At 43.1% G+C, this 16,554-nt stretch overlaps 1 protein-coding gene across 6 annotated transcripts in view; it reads right to left on the reverse strand.

Annotated features, from left to right (window-relative positions):
• Positions 1-16,554, reverse strand: part of KDM5C (lysine demethylase 5C) — a 67,123-nt gene that overhangs the window by 13,713 nt on the left and 36,856 nt on the right. For 3 of the 6 annotated variants that reach the window (XR_008675619.2, XR_008675622.2, XR_008675618.2), the window contains exons 26-27: positions 7,467-7,548; positions 4,203-4,362 (exon numbers count right to left, since the gene is read on the reverse strand). The gene's annotated coding sequence lies outside the window, so the exon portion shown is untranslated. Of the gene's footprint in view, positions 1-3,998; positions 4,363-7,466; positions 7,549-16,554 lie in introns of those variants that run through there. The other 3 variants (XR_008675621.2, XR_008675623.2, XR_008675616.2) reach the window with 3 other exon arrangements.

Consider the following 16,554-nt stretch of genomic DNA (forward strand, 5'->3'; position numbering starts at 1 on the left):
CTGCGGGGGTCGCAAGTCAGGGTACCCCCAGTGACCCTGGCCCTATAAAGTATAAAGGCTTGCATTTCTCCACCTGATCTCCCTCCCATCTTACTTCCAGTGCCCCAGCCGTTCCCAGCAGGACAAGCTGGGCCCCACCGTCTGGTTTCTAGGCCTTAGCTACTGCTGAGGTGGATTCTCCTCCCTCTCACAACCTGAGAAACCCTTACTCATCTCTCCAGACAGTTCATCACCACCTTCTCTGGGGTCTTCCCTCACCTTCCTTCAGACACAGAAAAGTGAAAATATTAGCTATGAAAAATATATAGTTGAAAAAAAGAACACAATAGATGGGACAAATAGCAGGTTGACCACAGATGAAGAATGAATAAGTGAATTGGGAGATCAGATTGAGGACCTCTCCCAGAAAGCAGCAGGAAAGAATAAAAATATAGAAAACAATAATTTAAAAAACAAGAGAAATGGAGAAGTGTCAGCATTTTGATAATAGCCTTAGAGTATAATCATAAATAAATAAAGAAAATATTTGAAGAATGGAGGTAAATATCCCAGGAATAAAGTTTGCTGAATACAAAATCAGCTTATGAAATTCTATTGTATTTCTATATAAAAACAAATACAGCTGAAAAACAAAAAATTAAATTATTTAAATAGCATTAAAAAATCACTTACCTAGAAATCCCAGGAATAAATCTAACAGACAATGTGTAAATCCTTTCTGGAGAAAACTATAGCACTTGCAAAAGAGAGATTAAAGAAGATGACCAATGCCGGGCACGGTGGCTCACTCCTGTAATCCCAGTAATTTGGGAGGCCGAGGCAGGAGGATCACCTGAGGTCAGGAGTTTGAGACCAGCCTGGCCAACATGGTGAAACACCGTCTCTACTAAAAATACAAAAATTCGTTGGGCGTGGTGGTGTGCACCTATAATCCCAGCTACTCGGGAGGCTGAGAGAAAAGAATCACTTGAATCCGGGAGGCAGAGGTTGCAGTGAGCCAGGATCGAGCCATTGCACTCCATCCTGGGCGACAAGAGTGAAACTTCATCTCAAAAAAAAAAAGACCACCCTGGGCAACATGGCGAAGCCCTGTCTCTGCAAAAAATACAAAAATTAGCCAGGTATGGTGGTGTATGCTTGTAGTCCCAACTACTTGGGAAGCTGTGGCAGGAGGATCACTTGAGCCTGGGAGGCGGAGGTTGTAGTGAGCTAAGATCGCACTATTGCACTCTAACCTAGGTGACAGAGTAAGACACTGTCTCAAAAAAAGAAAAAGAAAAAAAAAGAGTAAATAACGCCTGTAATCCCAGCACTTTGGGAGGCCAGCGCTGGAGGATCACTTGAGCCCAGGAGTTCAACATTAGCCTCGGCAACATAGTGAGACCTTGTCTCTACAAATTTTTTTTTTTAATTAGCCGGGTGTGGTGTCACACACCTATAGTCCCAGCTACTTGGGAGGCTGAGGTGGGATCACTTGAGCCTGAGAGGTCAAGGCTGCAGTGAGACATGATCACACCACTGCACTCCAGCCTGGGTGACAGAGTGAGACTCTGTCTCAAAAAAAAAAAAAAAAAAAAGATGTAAATAAATGAAGTGAGATACCATATTCACATGCATAAGCTGCTGAACTCAGTATTACAAGAATGCCAGTTCTCCCCAAGTAGCTCTACAGATTCAATGTGATTCCAATTAAACCCTGATGGGTAGATTGGTTGGTTTGTTTCTTTTCGTGGAACTTGACTGATTCTAAAATGTATATATTAATAGAAATGAAAAAGGTTAAGAATAGCCATGACTCCTGAAGAAGAACTATGATGGAGGACTTGATCTCTCAGATGTTAAGGGTTTTTTAAAAAAATAAACCTATAGTAATTAAGAGTGTAGTACTGGCAGCCGGGCATGGTGGCTCACGCCTGTAATCCCAGCACTTTAGGAGGCCAAGGCAGGAGGATCACTTGAGGTCAGGAGTTCGAGATCAGCCTGGCAAACATGGTGAAACTCCGACTCTACTAATCCGACTGTACTAAAAATACAAAAATTAGCCAGGTGTGATGGCAGGTGCCTGTAATCCCAGCTACTTGGGAGGCTCAGGCAGGAGAATTGCTTGAACCCGGGAGGCGGAGGTTGCAGTGAGCTGAGATTGTGCCACTGCACTCCAGCCTGGGTGACAGAGCGAGACTCCATCAAAAAAAAAGAAAAAAGACAAGAAGGATGAATCCATGCATATTCACATACTTGATTTATCAAAAATATGTCTCTGTAGAGCCATGGGAGCAGGGCAGTCTTTTCAACAAATGGTGCTGGGACAATTGGGTGCCCAGTTAAAAAAAAAAAAAAAAACTAAAGCTAAATTGGGTATTTACGTCACATTATATATTTTTTAAAACTCAAATAATTCCCAGGTAGATTATAGACCTAAGTGTGAAAAGCAAAGAAAGTAACAAATGGGGTATATTCTTGACATTAGAATAGTAAAGTATTTCTTTTTTAAAAAAATAGAGATGGGGGGTCTTGCTACATTGCCCAGGCTGGTCTTAAACTCCTGGCCTCAAGTGATCCTCCCACCTTGGCCTCCCAAAGTCTTGGGATTACAGGCATGAGCCACCGCGCTGGGCCTGGGATGGTAAAAGATTTCTTAAACAAGACACCAAAAGTACAAACCATGAAAAGAAAGGACTGATAAAATTGGCTCCGTCAAAAATAATAACTTCTTCACCCAGAGACACCATAAACGGTACAAAGGAAAACCACAAAATGGGAAAATTTGTTTGCATCACTTAAAATCAGATTCCATATCCAGATCGTAAGATGAAGTTCTACAATTCAACAAGAGAAAGATAGATAATCAATAGAAAAATATGTGAAAGAGTTGAACAGTTTTACAAGAGAGTACTTGAATGGCCAGTAAAAAATATGAAAAGATAGGCCTGGTGTGCTGGCTCATGCCTGCAATCCCAGCAACTTGGGAAGCCCAGGTGGGAGGATCAGTTGAGACCAGGAGTTGAAGACCAGCCTGGGCAACATAGTGAGACCATCTCTACCAATTTTTTTTTTAATATCCAGGCTTGATGGTGGCATGCCTATAGTCCCAGCTGCTTAGGAGCCTGAGGCAGGAGTACTGCTTGAGCCCAGCCCTGCAGTTCGAGGCTGCAGTGAGCTATGATCATGCCACTGCACTCCAGCCTGGGCAACAGAGCGAGACCCTGTCTCTAAAAAGAAAAAAATATTAAAGGTTCTCAACTTCATTAATTATCAGGAAAATGCCTGTTTAACACACATGAGATACCATTTTACAATCCTCAGCTTGGCAAAAATTTAAAATTGACTGTTCCAAGGGTTGGGAAATATGTGGAATAATAGGACCTTTCATACTCTGCTGGTTGGAATATACATTAGTAAAACTACTTCAGAAAAGTTTGACACTAGCTAGAAAAGTTAAAGATGTGCATACCTTTTGTCCCAATAAGTCATACACCCTACAGAAATGTATGCTTAGGGCCGGGTGCGGTGGCTTATGCCTGTAATCCCAGCACTTTGGGAGGCCAAGGTGGGCAAATCACCTGAGGTCAGGAGTTCAAGACCAGCCTGGTCAACATGGTGAAACCCCATCTCTGCTACAAATACAAAAATGAGCTGGGTGTGGTGGTGCACACCTGTAGTCCCAGCTACTCGGGAGGCTGAGGCAGGAGAATGGCTTGAACCTGGGAGGTGGAGGTTGCAGTGAGCTGAGATTGCACCACTGCACTCCAGCCTGGGCGACAGAGCAAGACTCTGTCTTAAAACAAAACAAAAAAAAGTCTGCTTATGTATACCAGGAAATATGTACAAAAATGTTCTTGCAGCATTGTTTATACAGTTAAATATCAGAATGTTCCAAATGCCTTTCAAAAGTAGAGTTGACAGATTATGGTAGATTCATAAAATGAAATACTGTTGCCGAACACCAGGGGTTCGGCCTAGGTCTGGTTGCTTGCTGCACAGAAAGCCAATCACTGAGATGGATATTGCCAGGGAAGAACAGCTTTAATGCCAGTAACGTCAGCCAGGAGATGGGAGACCAGTCTCAAATCCATCTCTCCAATTGACTAAAGTTAGGGGTTTATATAGTAGGGAAGGAACGTAAAACAAGAATTAGGGAGGAGTAAGGAAGAGGAGTTGGTCAATAGGCAGCAGGTGGTTGGATGAGGGGTCTGGTGTCTCACCGTAACCATATGCAGGAAAACAGAAATTCGGGAGGTATAAAGAAGAGGAGTTTGTCAACAGGCAGCAGGCATGTCTCATTGTCTGGATGTGGTGATATGGGAGATTTCAGTTCCTCGATTGTCTCTGGGAGGCCTGATGGTTGGTTTCCTGAGAAAGGAACTCAGATAAAAACAAATATAAGTTTCTCAATTTTCAGTTTAGTGCAAAAACTGGGTTGATTTCAATACTATACAGGCAAGAAGATAAAGCACAGCTATATGTTAAAACGTGGATCAATCTTAAAAGCATAATGTTGAATGAAAGAAACCAAACACAAGAGAATACATACTGTATGACTCTATGATGTTAATAAAAACAGGCAAAACTAAACTACACAAATAGGAAGTCATGCTTAAGTGGTAAAATGTTAAAGAAAAGTAAGGAAGTGGTGACCATAAAAGTCAATGTTTGGATCCTGAATCAAACAATGTAACTATTAAAAGATATATTTTGGTTGGGTGTGGTGGCTCACACCTGTAATCCCAGCACTTTGGGAGGCCAAGATGGAAGGATCACTTGAGGCTGGAAGTTAGAGACCAGACTGGGCAACAGAGCAAAACTCTATCTCTACAAAAAAAATTCAAATTAGGTGCACTTGGTTTCTCAAGTCACCCACTTAGCCCTCTTCCAAGTTGTACTTTCCTTCTTTCCTTTCCTTACTGTTCTAAAGCTTTTAAATAAACTTTCACTCCTGCTTTGAAAAAAATAAAAATTAGCCAGGTGTGGTGGTGTATGCCTGTAGGCGCAGCTACTCGGGAGGCTGAAGCTGGAGGATCACTGGAGCCCAGAAGTTTGAGGTTAGAGTTTGAGCTATGATTGTGCTGCACTCCAGCCTGGATGACAGAACAAGACCCTGCATTTAAAAAAAATGTTTTTTATTTGTAAATAATTTTTCAAAATATGTTTTTAGTTAAATTGGGAACATCTGAATATAATGACATTCATTTGACTATGATGACAGTAAGGAATGATTGTGAATTGTGTTAGGTGTACTAATGGTTTTGTAATTACATAAGGAAATGTCTTCGTGTCATGTTTCACAATTTTAAAAGGCAAATAAAACAGGAAACAATGTTTGTATGAATGCCCTCTAATTGTAACAGGAATGATCCTTCAGGTAAATAATGTCCTTGCATCTGTGAAACTTCTACCTACAGACACTAAGAAACAACAGATTCCTGTTTGGAGTAATAATCAGTTATATCATTTGATTTAAACTGACTCAGCTTAATGTTTAATAAGTAAATTGTTAAATGTTTGAGAAGGAAAGAGTTCTACTTGTACATGTCTTTCTGGTCTGTTCTAATGTACTCTTTGCTTTGGCTCAGATCAAAATGTTTGAAGAAAAAAACCCTTTATTTTCAGGGTCTCACTCTGTCACCAAGGCTGGAGTACAGTGGCGTGATCACGGCTCACTGCAGTCTCCACCTCCCGGGCTCAAGCAATCCTCCCACCTCAGCCTCCAAAGTAGCTGGGACTATAGGTGCACGCTACTCTGCTCAGCCAATATTTTATTTTTTGTTGAGACAGGGTCTCACTATGTTGTCCAGGCTGGTCTTGAACTCCTGGGCTCAAGCGATTCTCCTGCCTCAGCCTCCGAAAGTGTTGGGATTATAGGCCTAAGCCACCATGCCTGGCCAGAAAAGAACTTTATTCTTGCTATTTCAGTGCATTTTTTAAATGCCTGAAATGTGTTCAATATGTTCTGTATCTTAGAACCTCTGCAACTCAATGTTTTCTGCTTTCAAAGCAAAGTTAAACTGGGAACTTTTAAATGGAGACCATTTGCCTGTATTGGACATGAGGGTATATGTGTATATATGGGTGTTTTAAACTATACACATGACTGGCCTTTTCATTCTTTGTCTCTATGTGATGCTGTATTTGAGAAGTTACACCTTGTTTTAGTCTAATAATAGGTAGTATATTTTGACCATTTATGAACAACAATAAATACATATTGCTGACATAATTAAGAAAAAACTTTTTAAAAGGCAAGATCATGGTTGTAAACTTTTAGTTCAAGGCATGATCAGACACTGGGGAGCTTCTTTCACTGCCCTCAAAAAAGAAATCTCCTTTACACCCTTCAAAAAATTAACTCAAAGTGGATCATACACCTAAATGTAAAATGCAAAACTATAAAACCCCTAGAAGATAACATAGGAGAACATGTAAGTGCCCTTGGGTATGGCAATAACTTTTTAGGTACAACGCCAAAGGCATGATCCATGAAAGAATAGATTGATAAGCTTGACTTCATTCAGATTAAAAACTTCTGCTCTGCAAAAGATACTGTCGCCCGGGCGCGATGGCTCATCCTGTAATCCCAGCACTGTGGGTGGCTGAGGTGAGTGGATCACCTGAGGTCAGGAGTTTGAGACCAGCCTGGCCAACATGGTGAAACCCCATCTCTACTAAAAACACAAAAATTAAATCCGGGGGTGGTGGCTCACGCCTGTAATCCCAGCACTTTGTAAGGCTGAGGTGGGTGGATCACCCGAGGTCAGGAGTTCAAGGCCAGCCTGGCCAACACGGTGAAACCTCGTCTCTACCAAAATACAAAAATTAGCCAGGCATGGTGGCAGGTGCCTATAGTCCCATCTACTTGGGAGGCTGAGGCAGGAGAATCGCTTTAATCCAGGAGGCGGAGGTTGCAGTGAGCCAAGATCGTGCCATTGCACTCCAGCCTGGGTGACAAGAGCAAAACTCTGTCTCGAAAAAAAAAAATTCAAAAATTAGCTGCAGTGAGCCGAGATCATGCCATTGCACTCCAGCCTAGGTGACAGAGAGAGACTCCATCTCCAAAAAAAAAAAAAACAAGACACTGTCAAGAGAATGAGAAAACAAACTATAGACTGGTATAAAGTATTTGCAAAAGACATATCTGATAAAGGATCTTTAAGACACATAACTCTTAAAACTCAACAATAAGAAAAGGAACATCCCGATTTAAAAACAGACAAAAGAAGCCTGGCATGGTGGCACATGCATGTAGTCCCAGCTACTTGAGGGCTGAGGCAGGAGGATCATTTGACTGAGGAGTTTGAGATGAGCCTGGGCAACACAGCAATACCCCACCTCATAAAAAGAAAAAGGGAAAAGACCTGAACAGACACCTCACCAAAACAGATATACAGATGGCAAATAAGCATGTTAAAAGATGCTCCACATCATATGTCATTAGGGTTTGCAAATTAATACAGGGAGATACCACCACATACCTATTAGTATGGCCAAAATCCAGGACACCGACAATACCAAATGCTGATGAGGATATGGAGCAACGGGAACTCTCATTCATTGCTGGTGGGAATGCAAAATGGTTCAGCCACTTTGGAAGACAGTTTGGTAGGTTCTTACAAAACTAAACATATTCTTACCTTACCATTCAGCAATCACACTCTTTTGCATTTGCCCAAGTGATTTGAAAATTTACAACTACATAAAAACCTGCAATGGATATTTATAGCCGATTTATTCACAACTGCCCAAACTTGGAAGAAACCAAGATGCCCTTCAGTAAGTAAATAGATAAAATGTGGTACATCCAGACAACAGAATGTTATTCAGCAATAAAGATAAATGAGCTATCAAGCCACCAAGAGACATGGAAGAATCTTAAATGCATATTAATAAGTGAAAGAAGGCAATCTGAAAAGGCTATATACTATATGATTCCTAAATAATAACATTCTGGAATAGGTAAAACTATGGAGACAGTAAAAAAAATCAGAGGTTGCTAGGAGTTATGGGAGGGAAGTATGAATAGGTGGAACACAGAGGATTTTTAGGGCAATGAAACTACTCTGTATGATACTATAATGGTGGATACATGTCATTATACATTTGTCAAAGCCCATAGAGTGTACAACACCAAGAGTGAACCTTAATGTAAGCTATGTACTTGACCAATTATGTGCCAGTGTATTGACTATAACGAATGTACCACTCTGCTGGGGATGTTGATAGTGGGGAAAGCTGTGCCTGTGTAGGAGCAGGGGGTATATGGGATACATACTTTCCACTCAATTTTGCTGTGGACCTAAAACTGCTCAAAGAAATAGAGTCTCATTCTGTCACCCAGGCTTAAGGGCAGTGGTGTGATTTCGGCTCACTGCAACCTCTGCCTCCGGGGTTCAAGCGATTATCTTGCCTCAGCCACGCGAGTAGCTGGGATTACCACCACCACACCCGGCTAATTTTTTTTTTTTTTTTTTTGAGATGGAGTCTCGCTGTCGCCCAGGCTGGAGTGCAGTGGCGCGATCTCGGCTCGCTGCAGGCTCCGCCCCCCGGGGGTTCACCCCATTCTCCTGCCTCAGCCTCCCAAGTAGCTGGGACTACAGACGCCCGCCACCTCGCCCGGCTAATGTTTCGTATTTTTAGTACAGACGGGGTTTCACCGTGTTAGCCAGGATGGTCTCGATCTCCTGACCTCGTGATCCGCCCGCCTCGGAAATTTTTGTATGTTTAGTAGAGGAGGGGTTTCACCATGTGGGCCAGACTGGTGTTGAACTCCTGGCCTCAAGTGATCCGCCCACCTCGGCCTTCCAAAGTGCTGGGATTAGAGGTGTGAGCCACCATGCCTAGCCTATATTTATATATATATATTTGTTGTTTGTTTGTTTGTTTTTTGTTTTTAAGTAATCTTTTTATCTCTTCCAGGCACAGGACTGATGCAGCCTGAAATCAGACATAAAACCAAATCCTGCAGGTTGCTGAATTACAACGCAGGTTGAATTCATAGGATCTCCAGGTCTCATATGCAAAAACATGGCTACTGATTAGGGAACAATGGGACCTTGAGACTAGGAATAGGAACATCAGGATTGATTTGGATAGATCTGAGCACCCTAAACCCCAACCCTCACTGAGTTTCCCCTGGCAGCAGAAGCAGCCCTTCTTCCCCAGTCTATGGGGCTGGTCCTGCCTGACTTGGGGACCCTCTCACTGTTAGGCTAATCTTTTCAAGATCCACCCGTATCATCTCTTGCTGCCTCCAGACCCATTACTGAATTCAGATTCCTGTATGTCCTAGGAAGTAAAGTCAAACCTATGAGGAGAAAGCACACACACACAAATGATAAGATTTAGCTAATTTATACTGGCAGAAACCTCCATAATATGGGTGACAGAGTGAGACCATGTCTCAAAAAAAAAAAAAAAAGAAAAAGAAAAAAAGAAACCTCCATAATATGCGAGAACTGATTCTATGGATGATAGATCGGGAAAAAGAAGTGTAATTTTTGATTGGGCCAAACTTTTTTTTTTGAGACGGAGTCTCGCTCTGTCTCCCAGGCTGGAGTGCAGTGGAGCGATCTCAGCTCACTGCGAGCTCCGCCTCCTGGGTTCACGCCATTCTCCTGCCTCAGCCTCCCGAGTAGCTGGGACTACAGGCGCCCACCACCACGCCTGGCTAATTTTTTGTATTTTTAGTAGAGACAGGGTTTCACTGTGTTAGCCAGGATGGTCTCGATCTCCTGACCTCATGATTAGCCCGCCTCGGCCTCCCAAAGTGCTGGGATTACAGGCATGAGCCACCCGTTTTTGTTTTTTGTTTTTTTTTGATACGGATTTTCGCTCTTGTTGCCCAGGCTGGAGTGCAATGGCTTGATCTCGGCTCACTACAACCTCCGCCTCCCGATTTCAAGTGATTCTCCTGCCTCAGCCTCCCGAGTAGCTGGGATTACAGGCATCCACCACCAGGCCTGGCTAATTTTGTATTTTTAGTAGAGACGGGTTTCTCCATGTTGGTCAGGCTGGTCTCGAACTCCCGACCTCAGGTTATCCACCCACCTTAGCCTCCCAAAGTGCTGGGATTACAGGTGTGAGCCACTGCGCCTGGCTGGGCCAAACTTTTTCATTGTGGTAAACTATATATAACATAAAAATTTCTGGAAAGGCTCACTGTAGCTGCCACCTCCCAGGTTCAAGTGATTCTCCTGCCTCAGCCTCCCAAGTAGCTGGGATTACAGGCACATGCCACCACGCCCAGCTAATTTTTGCATTTTTGGTAGAGATGTGTTTCACCATGTTGGCCAGGATGGCCTCGAATTCCTGACCTCAGGTGATCCGCCCACCTCGGCCTCTCAGAGTGCTGGGATTACAGGCGTGAGCCACTGCGCCTGGCCTCCTTTGCCCATTTTTAAATTGAATTGCTTGTCTTTTTGTTGTTGAGTTGTAGGAGTTGTTTGTATATTCTGGATAGTAAATCCTTATCAGATATATGACTGCAAATATGTTATCTTATTCTGTAGGCTGTCTTTTCACTTTCTTGATGTCCTTTGATGCACAAAATTTTTAATTCTGATGAAGTCCAATTTATCTGTTTTTTCTGTTGTTGCTCATGCTTGTAGTGTCACATCTGAGACTGTTGCCACATCCAAGGTCATGAACATTAACTCCTATGTTTTCCTCCAGTTTTATGGTTTTAGGACTTAAATTTAGGTCATTAATCCATTTTGAGTTAATGGTATCTGGTGTGAAGTAGGCATCCAACTTCATACTTTTGCATGTGAAAACCCAGTTGTCCCAGCACCATCTGTTGAAGAGACTACTCTCTCCCCCCATTGAATGGACTTGGCACTCTTGTAAAAAATCAATTGGTGGCTGGGCACAGTGGCTCACACCTGTAATCCCAACATTTTTGGGAGGCTGAGGTGGGAGGACTGCTCGAGCCCAGGAGTTTGAGGCCAGTCTGGGCAACAGAGTGAGACCCTGTCTCTACAAAAAAAAAAAAAAAATTAGCTGGGTGTATTGGCACATGCCTTTTAAATCCCACCTACTTGGGATGCTGAGGTAGGAGGATCATTTGAGCCCAGGAGTTTGAGGCTGCAGTGAGCCTCAAACTGCAGTGAGCCAAGATTACGCCACTGCACTCCAGCCTGGGCAACAGAGCAAGACTGTGTCTTGAAAAAAAAAAAATTGGCCATTTGACTTTGTTTTTTTTTTCTAAGATTGTTTTGGCTATTCACGGCCCCTTGTAATTCCATATGAATTTGAGGATCGGCTTTTTCATTTCTTTTTTTTTTTTTTTTTTTTTTTTGAGACGGAGTCTCGCTCTGTCACCCAGGCTGGAGTGCAGTGGCGCGATCTCAGCTCACTGCAACCTCCGCCTCCCAGGTTCAAGCAATTCTTCTGCCTCAGCCTCCCAAGTAGCTGGGATTACAGGCATGGATTACCATGCCCGGATAATTTTTTTAAATTATTTTTAGTAGATACGGGGTTTCACCATGTTGGCCAGGCTGGCCTCGAACTCCTGACCTCGTGATCCGCCCGCCTCAGCCTCCCAAAGTGCTGGGATTACAGGCATAAGCAACCGCACCCCGCTAGCTTTTTCATTTCTGCAAAAAAGCTGTTGGAATTTTCATAAGGACTGTGTTGAATCTGTAGATCACTTTGGCTAGTATCAACATCTTATCAGTATTAAGTCTTCCAATCTATGAACATGAGACGCCTTTCCATTTCTTTAGATCTTTAATTTCTTTCACCAATGTTTCATGGTTTTCAATGTACAAGTCTTTGTCCTCCTTGATTAAATTTATTCCTAGATATTTTATTCTTTTAGATGCTATTGTAAATTGAATTGTTTTCTTAACTTCATTTTGGATTGCTCATTGCTAGTGTATAAAAGCACACTGCTTTTTATGTGTTGATCTTGCACCTTGCAACTTTGCTGAATTTATTAGCTCTATGCCTTTTTTATTTTTTTAAGAGAGATGAGGTCTCATTCTGTCACCTAGGCTGGAGTGCAGTGGCATGATCATAGCTCACTACAGCCTCAAACTCCTGGACTCAAAGGAGCCTCCTTCCTCAGCCTCCCGTGTAGCTGGGAGTACAGACACACATCACCATGCCCAGCTAATTTTTAAAATTTTTTTGTAGAGATGGGGTCTTGCTATGTTGCCTAAGCTGGTCTCGAACTCCTGGCTTCAAGCAGTCCTCCCACCGCAGCCTCCCAAAGTGCTGGGATTATAAGTGTTGGCTACCACACCCAGCCTGAAATGCCTTTTCTGCATCAAGTGAGATGATCATGTGTTTCTTTTCCTTTGTTCTATTAATGTGATGTTATTACCTTGATCGATTTTCTTATGTTGAACCATTCTTGCATTCCTAAGATAAATCCCACTTGGCCAAGACGTATCCTACTTCTAATATGCTGTTGGATTTAGTTTGCTAGTATTTTGTTGGGGATTTTGCATCTATATTCATAAAGGATATTTGTCTGTAATTTTATTTTCTTGTGATGTCTTTATCTGGTTTGGGTAGGACCAAACTTTTCAGTATGGGTACACTCATCAGCAATCCTGGATGTACTTTGTTAGTTGAAGCAACTAGGAGTATTTCCAAAAATTGTTCTATTGATTGACCAAAACCTCTACTCAATAGTAGCTTGTGTTAAATGAGGTTAAGATGCCAGAAATTCCATGGTACAGTGTAGGCAGGGGAATCCATCGTTTAGGGCAACAAGAATGTTGGAATCGATTAGTCATATGTAACACATTCAACTCACCCTTTTGACTATGTGGACATTGACATTCCTTTCACAGGACTTTGAGAAATACACTGTGGTAGAGACTAGCTAAGTGGTCATTAAACTTGTTTCCTCTTCCTCCTAGGGACAGATTTAGACTACATTTGTCAGTGTCCCTTACAGTTGGGTATGCCCATTGTCTGAGTTCTGGCTAATGGAATATGAGAAGTGATGTGTGCTACATCTGGCTCATAGAAACCTCCCACATGGTCTTTTCCTCTTCTGGCTATTTAGGATGGAGATGACAATAAATACAATGATGACCATGTTTTGAAGATGGCAGACCTTCTAGACAGAAAGTGCCTAGGCCTCTGAATCATCACTTAGAAGAGGGAAACTCAATTATTAACACCTGTTTTGGAATACTACAGAAGCAAGAAGTAAACTTGTCTTAAATCTCAGAAAATTTTTTTCTGTCCCAGGAGCTAGCTTTACCTTAACTAGTACATGAATGAGTACCAGTATTATAAAGCATTGCAGTGATTTATTTCTGCAGGTGAGGGTCATGGTGAGAAATCATGAATGGGCTCCCTGATTTCAATGGAGGTGACAGGTTCATCTCCAAAGAGAAGTTGGGTCTGGTTCTTATAATGGATAGCAGAGCCATAGCAATAATCAGGTTTGACCTGTGGAGGTTTGTATAACAGTGGATAATTAAGGATAGTTTCCCTAGGACCAAAATAGGTAGCCTGATAAAGTCCTAGTTGTTATATAACCCCAATAATCTTCTACTCTGGAAAATGGAGGCCTGATCTTGTCCTCAAAAATGTGGCATCCCAGCCTCTTCCCCAGTTCGTAGACCAGAGCCCCTTGAATGAAGGGGAGGGTCCATCTAAAGAAGGACCTTGCTACACTTTTCACAAGTGTGGATGGCAAAATCTCCCTCCTTGCTTTCCTCACAGAGACCTGCAGCCACAGTCATTGTACACTGGGGACAGGGAGATATCCAGGCCTTTGAAATAGACTGGATATTGGTTCTGAATTAATGTTAATCTCTGGTGATCCAGATTGCCACTGCAGCCCATCAGTCAGAGTGGGATGGGGTTATACATGAAGTTTTGATCTGAGTCTTTCTTACACTGGACCCAGAAGAAATCCTGTGGTGATTTCTCCAGTTCTTGGATATACTACTGGAATCTACACAGTATAGATGGCATAAAGGGGAGGAGGACTACAGCTGAAGAGCAAGTTAAAGACTCAAGAAATGGGGGATAAAATTGGAGGTGGCAATATCGTGATAACAGAAGTCCCAGGAGCAGAGAAAAAAAAAATGGAAAAGTGGGTCTATTTTGTGAATGAATGGCTGAGCATAGGACTCCAAGTGACCCAGGCAAGCTGAGCTCCCCATGGTGAGTTGTGTGTTAACTGTCTCATCAAGCCATGAAGTTATCTATGTGCAGTAGCACTCCACCACCGAATAGAATAGAGTTATACAAGCAGGCCTAGATGATGAATAAGCTGCCTGAGCAAGTGAATCATACTCCCAACTGCTGTACTGCCATCCCTCTCTCACCCACACCTGAAGCCTCATGGGGAATTCCCTGTGACCAGGTGACTAAGGGATACAATATTCTATTCCAGCTTGGTTTATACATAGCCCTGCATGATATGCTGGCCCTGCTGAAGTAGCTAGCTGTAGTGTTACAGCCCTACTTAGGGTTGATCCTGAAGGACAGTGAGAAGGGAAATTCTCCCAGTAGAACAACTGCCTGGTCACATAGCTGGTCAGAGGTATAGATAGGTTTCCACTGTTTCATGAGTAGTTGTTAATGATTCGGCTAAATGGTGAAGGACTTGGAAATAACAGGACTGAAATATTATTGACGAGGTCTGAGGAAGAGCATATGGCTGTCCCTCTTGGAATGGGCAGAGATATTCACGTCCCACATAAATAAGCACCAGAGAGAGTCCACTGCAGAAGAGGAGCTCAATCAAGTAGACAGGTAGGTGTCCTGTTCTGTGATGTCAGTCAGTCTCTTATCTGTCACCCTTTTCTTTGCCCAATGGATTCCTGAACAAAATGGCCATGGTGGCAGGCATGGAGGTTATGCATGGACTCCACAATATGGACTTCCACCAAGACCAATCTGGCTATAAGCCACTGCTGAGTGCCCAACCTGCCAACAGAACAGTAACCCAAGTCCCCCTGTGGAACTATTTCTTGGTGGCAGCTGATTACAGACAGGACAAAATGAAAAAAAGCCACTGGACCCCCAAAATTCTACTGGCAGGAAGCAAACTGGGGAAACTGTTCAGCTGCAAACATTTGCTGCCTTTCATGAAAAAGGAAGGCACAGAGGGTAAAACCAAGAGGTCAGAGGGCAGAGCCTTAGAATATTATTCCCAGGCCTTGACATCTAATCAAGAAACTTCCATTTTCCCAGCTGGATTTCAGAGTTGTTATAGACCAGTAACTCCTTTATGTCTCCCATTTCCCCTCTTTTTGAACCAGAATGTCTGTAGTAGTTGTCCTATGGCTATCCCACCATTGTACCTAGGGTGTGTTGGGGACAGATAACTTGCCTCTTAAGTCTCACAAATCAGCCAGGCACGGTGGCTCATGCCTGTAATCCCAGCACTTTGGGAGGCCAAGGTGGAAGGATTGTTCGAGCCCAGGAGTTTGAGAACAGTCTGGGCAATATAGTAAGATCTCGTCTCTATAACAAAATAAAAATAAAAAATTTTTTTTTTTTTTTTTTTTTTGAGACTGAGTCTCGCTCTGTAGCCCAGGCTGGAGTGCGGTGGCGTGATCTCAGCTCACTGCAAGCTCCGTGTCCCGGGTTCAAGCGATTCTCCTGCCTCAGCCTCCAGGCGCCCACCACCACGCCCGGCTAATTTTTTGTATTTTTAGTAGAGACGGGGTTTCACCGTGTTAGCCAGGATGGTCTCGATCTCCTGACCGCATGATTCGCCCGCCTCGGCCTCCCAAAGTGCTGGGATTACAGACGTGAGCCACTGCACCCGGCCAAAAAATTTTTTACAAAAAAACAATTGTCTGACAAATCTAAAGATGGAGAAAAATAGTAGTTAAGAAGCCATACTCAAACAGCCTCTTTGATATATGGACCTGATTTAGATGTTCTGGATTTTGGGGCAATGCTGTAATTGGATGAGACTTTGAGAGACTTTGGGAAGTGGTGAATGTATTTTGCATGTGGAAGCAACATGAATCACCAGGACCAGTGGAAAAACTATAGTAGTCAGTCTCCAAGATGACTCCCAATGACCCCTCCGCCTCCTGGTATTCACACCTTTGTGTAATCCCCTCCCATTGAGTGTGGCCTGGACCTAGTAACTGACCTACTTTTTTTTTTTTTTTGAGACGGAGTTTGCACTTGTTGCCCAGACTGGAGTGCAATGGCGCGATCTTGGCTCACCGCAACCTCTGCCTCCCGGGTTCAAGCAATTCTCCTGCCTCAGCCTCCTGAGTAGCTGGAATTACAGGCACCCGTGACGACACCCAGCTAATTTTGTACTTTTAGTAGAGATGGGGTTTCTCCATGTTGGTCAGGTTGGTCTCGAACTCCTGACCTCAGGTGATCCGCCCGTCTCAGCTTCCCAAAGTGCTGGGATTACAGGCGTGAGCCACTGTGCCCGGCAGTAACTGACTTACTTCTAACGAATAGAATATTGCAAAAGTGACGGGATGTCACATCTGAAATTAAGTTATAAAGACTATGAGTTCTGTCTGGCATGTGGGCACTCTCCTTCTATCTCTAGCTCATCTTACTTGATTGCTGTGATGAAGCAAACTGCCATATTGTGAGCCACCCTATGAA

Source organism: Gorilla gorilla, chromosome X (genome assembly GCF_029281585.2).
Source record: "Gorilla gorilla gorilla isolate KB3781 chromosome X, NHGRI_mGorGor1-v2.1_pri, whole genome shotgun sequence".
In the NCBI taxonomy this organism is placed as follows: Eukaryota; Metazoa; Chordata; class Mammalia; order Primates; family Hominidae; genus Gorilla; species Gorilla gorilla.